Here is a 7,108-nt window from a genome sequence, read left to right as displayed (position 1 = left end):
CTCAGATGAGCGAGCCCTATCCAGGGCAATGTTAACTGAAAAGAGTTCGAACGTCCTAACCGCTGCGCATGCGCGTTCCACGGCAACACCTGCGCCTTGACTGCACAGCGTGTCGAAAGCAATGGCGCACAGACGGCGCCAATGGGGCCTGCATCGTGAAAGGCCTCCCTACTGGCGCAGGTGGCCGTAGCGTGGAGAGATAAAAGCAAGCCGAGCGGAATGCGACGAAAATATTTTTTTTTATCATACGTCAAGAGTTCGACGACTCGCACTCACACAGTGCAGCGTTGCCTGCATTATGCATTCGTGCCAGTTTGTGTTATCACGCTTTCTTTTTTTCTCCCTGTCTGCAGAAGTACCCCAAGGCTCCATTAATGTGGGCTGTGTACTTACGTCTGCAGGAAACGCGAGAAATTTCGCGCAGGAAAATAAGTCGAAACCCCATTATTCCGACGCAGAAAGTCCCAGAAATGCATGGCGCGAGTATGACTGAATCCCCCTCCCCCCCTTTCACCCCTCATTTCCCCTACAGTTCAGACTTACAATCTTCGAAGTTCGAACAGCTTTCAAAGTTTATACCCCTGTTTTTTTTCCCCCAAATTTGAGGAGTATTGACATCAAATTTTGCCTTGAGTGTTTTCTTCTTTCAAATGATGCGTTACACAATAGTATACTTTTATCACCCCGTGATATTTAGCTAATACCGCTAAATAATTGAAAATTTCATTTACTCTTGAGGCTGTTTCAATCTCGGTTGCATCAGTGGAACGATGTCTGGGGCATGTATGAAGTGATTAGGTGATGTGATGCATAAAAATTGCTATATAACCACTGATGCTTAGTCTTAATTCTCGGCAGCGCTTAAGCCCACCCAGCTTCAAGAACTGGAATGACAACAAAAGACGTAACAGCAGTTATATTGCAGTCCTCCGTCTTCGAGATGCTTGTCCGCTCCTTGGTTTGGTTTCGTTTAGCTTGATGTTCACTCCCTTAAAAAAATAAGACGCCATTTCTTCAGTGTCAGGTAGATTCCACGAAACAGCCAAACTGTGCAAACAAGAACCCACGCTATAGTTCATCCTGTTACATTGCAAGAAGAGTAATTTTGTCACTCAATTTCATTCCTACCATGTGAGAGATGAATGTTGTTGCCTTTTAATGCCTCAGTGAGCGGAAAGACATGGGTTCGATCCCGGCCGCGGCGGCTGAATTTCGATGGAAGCGAAATTCTAGAGTCCCGTGCACTGTGCGATGTCAGTGCGGTCATATTGTTCAATTTTCTTTTCTGAACAGTGTGTTTCCTGTCTGTTCACTTCTCGCGTTGTGTTCTTTTTCATTTTATGCATGCTTGCATGAAACGCCTCCTAATTGGGCCGTGACATTGGCCAGCTGTATATCCAACTAAATCAGTAAAATCCAGCGTATCCGCTGTGTGGCGCAACAGAAAGCCGCAGTCGCGTTTCGACTCCGTGTAACTAGCGCGAACACGAATCTGAGTGCACAACGCGTCATTCGTGGCCTCGGAACCGACGTTGGAAAGGGGGGGGGGGGGGGGGGACAGGATTTCCGGCACAGAAACGTTGTGCCGCTTTGTAAATGGGCGTTATTAACATTTTATAGCGTGCAGTGCCGCCTCTTGTTCCTGATGGACCGATTTCGCAAAGCGCACTGCATATGCGCGCGCTTACTGGAAGGGTCCATGCCGCCATCTTAGCTTTATAGCCTTTCGTGACGCCTCCTGTGGTTATGACAAGATTGAGCTGAACGCCGGCTATGATGTGGCCGGATGTGATTCCAACGTCATCCGTACGACTGACATCATAAGGAAGCAAAAATCTGACCAGGAGGAGGACGAGGAAAGGCAGGGAGGTTAACCGGTTTAGATGAAACCAGTTTGGTATACCCTGCACTGGGAGAAAAGGATTAGGGGATATAAAGGTGAGGGAGGAAAAGAGAGATGAGAAAAAGCAGAAGGCGAAAAGGCTTCGGCAAAGTCACAGTCTGTCGTGTAGGCCGCGGCCATAGTCCAAGAATCTTGAACTCCGTTATCGGGCGTGAATCTGGCCAGGAGTTCTCAGTAACCTGCATACATGGTGAAAAGAGAGGGTGGCGTATCGCTGGCCCCGAGGCGGTTAATCGAACGATGCAGAGCAGCTGTTAATCTAATTTTCGCGGTAGCTGCCCGAGTTTACAGATAGGCTGTATACAATAACAGCTCGGACATTTGGAAGCTAACGAAGCTAGTCTGTCTTTACGACTGTTTTAAGCGTAATGATAGACTCAATAAATTTGGTGAATACGCCGATTAGGCATACACTCGGCGGAGTTCAAGGTTCGAATGTCTAAAATTCTCACGATATTTGTCGTGCCATTTATGACCTGAGCGACAGTTGCTTTTATGTACCATCATTTTCTCGTGCATTTGATGTAGATAAATACGCGTATTTCTGGGAATGGCTGCTACTCATATCGCTACTTTCACAAGTGCTATGGGCTACATAATTTTAGCGAGCGCGTCTTCTCGAAAAAAAAAACATTGTGGCACTGCCTCGCTATATATAAAGTTGACAGCCAATGAAGCAAGTATACCCTTACGAGCGGATGGAGGCCATATATCCTGCCATGCCTTCACAATATTTGATCAGGCGACTGCGTCGAAATGTTTTCCCGCAAACCGTCACCCAGTAAGCCTTTGCTGCCGGTATCTGCCATTTACATCCCTACTTATGCATCGGTTTTAAATGTTTGGCTGTCCGTACCCCATCAACAACGTTTTCAGAGCACGTGACATGGCATACACGGGACTGAACCTTTTAGGTTTGGTCTTGCAATCCAATGACGCCGTTTGTCTTCGCCGGATGAAAAGCGTTGTAACTGAACCAGCTCGCACCTATACACATGCCGCATCTGTTGATGCAGTTCGCATGAACTTCAAGGTAATTTTAGAGCGAGAGCTCTATTCCTCGGGGTACAACTTCCGATTTCGATGTGGATTAGACAATGACATTCAATGCCTCACAAGGTCAAACCGAACTTAACTGCTCAGTGTTATGGCCCAAGCTATGGTAGTGTGACCGCATGATCGTACGACTGACCACTGGGTACCTGTCCTTGACCTTCGACCTTGACATTTGATTTGAGACAGCGGGCACCCCATCGACTATGCCCTTCAATGTCTCACAAGGTCAAACCGAAATTCGTGGTGGTATGGCCTAAGCTATAGTGGTATTGTTGCGGAGACATTTCTGTTCTGCCCTTGAGGTCCATCACCGTATCGCGCGTCCCTTCGTCGATGTCTCCTTCTATTTACGATCGGAACGATCGCTCGGTGGCCCCGGGTAATGTGACGAAGACGACGAAGCTGCAGAGGCGCGGGACGGAGCTCTCGCGCTAGGCCAGCGGCCATTAGATCATATTATCATCGGTGATCATGTCGTCCTTTTCCTAGGCTTGCCACTTCGTAACGGTATGACCACGCGATCATATGGCTATGACCATTGGGTACCTGACCTTGTCTCCTGACCTTGACATCTGATTTGAGACAGTGAAGACCATGTTTAACAAAGCTTTCGCTCGTGTAACTAGGTTCAAGCCACGTTTAACCCCAGCCATTTTTTTTTTTGCGCTTCCGATACTATAATTGCAGCCGAGAACAACACAGCGATAGCCGGACGACCTTGCGTCTCTATTCATGGCGACATTCAGGCGCAAAATGCTTTGCAGCTGCTTCGTCGCAAACGTATAGTCTGTATCATACCTTGGTACCCCCGCCGCCCGCGCTTACCGGAGAGCTTTGTTTCGGCCTGCGTGTAGCTACCGGGAACTGTGCGCCGGCTGTTTTCCGCACTGAACGCGGCCTGGTCACCGGTGTTTCAGTTCTGCTGACAGCACCCATTTTATCGTTTTCGACCTAAGAGCTGCGCTCTGATATTTAGGCAGAATGTGAAAGTTCCTAAAGGGTATGCGCACTTCCATGTATCTGGCATTGCCGTTGGCGTTCGTTGCAAAACCGTCGCGCGAGCACAAAAAATAATGAACATGAAGCTTAACTGTGCCTTTTTCCTGCACCCATCGTGGTATCCTCGCCTAGTACACAGTGGAATGCTGCCGGTATTTCGTTCTTGCTATGAAGCGAAGCCGCCTTTTTGTTCGTGTTTATGCAACGTCGGGCAGCTGTTTCATTTTCTCGACCGAACCAGCACGGTGTAGAACGCACAGCTGCCTTATCGCAGAACTGCGGTGAATTCTTTGTAGCTTGAGAGTACTCCGTTCGCTCAGTGAGAAGTACTTTTTCGTAGTCGGTTGGAAAATTTTCACAGTACCCAATTCGTTTTCTACCCGCCACAGACTATGGAAGCGATATCGCTGCGCAGGCCAGTGCTGCCACAACAGCGAGCACCACCTTTCGTAAGGAATTTACTCAGAGCGGCACCCTTCCAGTGACACTGGTCTAGACGCGCAGGGTACTGCTTGAACGAGGTTCAAATACTGTTAGAACGAGAGCTCTTCTCCTCGGGATACTACTTCCGATTTGGATGTGGATGAGACAATGACCTTCAAAGTCTCGCAAGGTCAAATTGAAATTAACTGCGTGATAGTATGGCCCAAGCTATGGTAGTATGACCACGTGATCATATGACTATAACCATTGGGCACCTGACCTTTACCTTTACATTTCATTTGAGACAGTGGGCACCACATCGACAATGACCTTCAGTGCCTCACAAGGTCAAACCGAAATTAAAGGTGCACTGAAGAGGATTCTGAACATGTCTTTTTGCCGCGGGAACTCGATCCACACGTTCCCAGCATTCTTAGAAACGGTGACTTGTTGCCCTGTGTGGCCGATTTCCCCAATTAAAACGAATTAACGTCCGGCTCCCGCCTTTTTTTTTTGAATTCTGCCTCGTACGGTGGGCGGAGTCGACCAACGCGTGGAACGCCTTTCACCCAGTCCCCTTGGAGGCTTTGCTTTCGCTTTATTTTGTTTTTTAGGTTTCCATGAATAAATAGTTTCATTCGCAGATAATGTAGCCGCAAAATAAGCCCGAAGAAATAAAAATACGCGCGGAATATTTGCTACTACGGACTACTACGTATTACTCCGCCGATGGCAGAGCGGCAAGCTGCCACGGGACTGGGTGAAAGGCGCTCCACGCGTTGGTCGACTCCGCCCACCGTACGAGGCAGAATTCAAAAAAAAAGGCGGGAGCCGGACGTTAATTCGATTTAATTGGGGAAATCGGCCACACAGGGCAGTAAATCGCAGTTTCTAAGAATGCTCGGAACGTGTAGATCGAGTTCCCGCGGCAAAAAGACAAGTTCAGATTCCTCTTCAGTGCACCTTTAACTGTGTGATGGTATGGCCCAAGCTATGGTAGTATGACCACGTGATCATATGACTAAATCAAATCAAAGTTTATTTCCCATCTAGCACTACAGATGGAGGAATCGTAGAAAAACCACTGGGTACCTGACCTTAACCTTTACATTTCATTTGAGGCACTGGGCACCACATCGACAATGACCTTCAAAGCCTCGCAAGGTCAAACTGAAATTAACTGCGGGATGGTACGGCCCAAGCTATGATAGTATGACCACGTGATAATATGACGATAACCATTGGGTACCTGACCTTTACCTTTGCATTTCATTTGAGACAGTGGGCACCACATCGACAATGACCTTCAAAGCTTCGCAAGGTCAAACCGAATTTAACTGCGTGGTAGCATGATCACGTGATGATATGAATACGACCATTGAGTATCTGAACTTGACCTTCACCCTTGACCTTGATCATTTACCTTGACATTTGATTGCATACAATGGAGACCATGCTTAAGAGAGCTTTTGCACGTATAACTAGGTTCAAGCCACGTTGAACCCCAGCCATTTTCCGCCATTTCTTCTTAGCGTTCGGTATGCCACGATGGGGTTTAAGTTACCGCTTATAGTAACGACACTGCGCATACAGATACACTGCGCACCAAACTGGCTATTCCTGCGCTGACAACGCTCGGAAGCAGCAGCAGCAATATTGCTTCCTAACCTGGTGACGAGGAGAGGAGGACAGCGGTACTCTGGAATAACTTCTAGTGACTCTAATTTGGTCCGGTGGAAGGATGGTCGAAGTAAGAAACTTGCTCTTTGTTCCTTACCCGGTGCATATCGCGTGGAATAGGGCGATAAGATATCAAGAAGTACTTTGATTTGGGCTAGTTGGTTCATATCTTGAAAGTAGTTCGGACGGCGCGAAAACAACAAAGACAAAGGAGACACGAACACAACAGGACGGGCGCCAACTTGCAACTGAAGTTTATTTCACCAGACCCCTACATTTTATGCATCACCCCAGCCATATCTCGCAAGCCTATCACACATCAAAACGAAATTGTCATCAAAAGTCCTAACACCGGAAGTAGGCGCAACTATTACAGACAGATATGCATTCTGCACTATACACATGATAACATTTTCCTTATTTTATAAGTCTCAAGATTAGAAGAGCGCGCAACCCATATGAAAGCAATTCATTCTGAAAAAGAAATACAAACGCTTGAACAAGGCAACCAGAGCGCAAACTCAACAATTTAACACTAATTGTGATAATGAAAGAATTACCAACAACAAACGCGGAAAATTTTTGGTGGACATGAAAACGTAAACCTTCGGGGAAACCTCCCAGCGTCAATGAACTATTTCTAGCGTCAAAATCATTGAGAAAACCTCCCAGCGTCAAAGTGACTCTGAACGGGCCAGCGAACACATGAACACATGAACACAATGAACGGGCCAGCGAACACATGCGGAATGTGCGCCAACAACATGGAAGTTTCCTTGCTGACCACTGCAAGACTTGCAAAGGGTGTAGTCCGGATTTGAGCAAAACAGTTTTTTTGAAGAGCGGTAAAGACAGATTTGAGCGGGAAGTAGTGGAGGCATTTTTTATTAAGAAAGCGGGAAGCGCATGCGTGAGTAGGCCTTCAATTTCAATTAGTGACGCTGAGGTGGCTTTTCTCGAAGGCTGTCTTTAGATTTTACGTTTTATCTTTGACGCTGGGAGGTTTTCTCAATGATTTTGACGCTAGAAATAGTTCATTGACGCTGG

The sequence above is a fragment of the Amblyomma mixtum genome, chromosome 3 (assembly GCF_055824585.1).
Source record: "Amblyomma mixtum isolate Tamu chromosome 3, ASM5582458v1, whole genome shotgun sequence".
NCBI classification, from domain to species: domain Eukaryota; kingdom Metazoa; phylum Arthropoda; class Arachnida; order Ixodida; family Ixodidae; genus Amblyomma; species Amblyomma mixtum.
The sequence above is the reverse complement of the archived record's forward strand: the minus strand, read 5'-3'. Positions refer to the sequence as shown.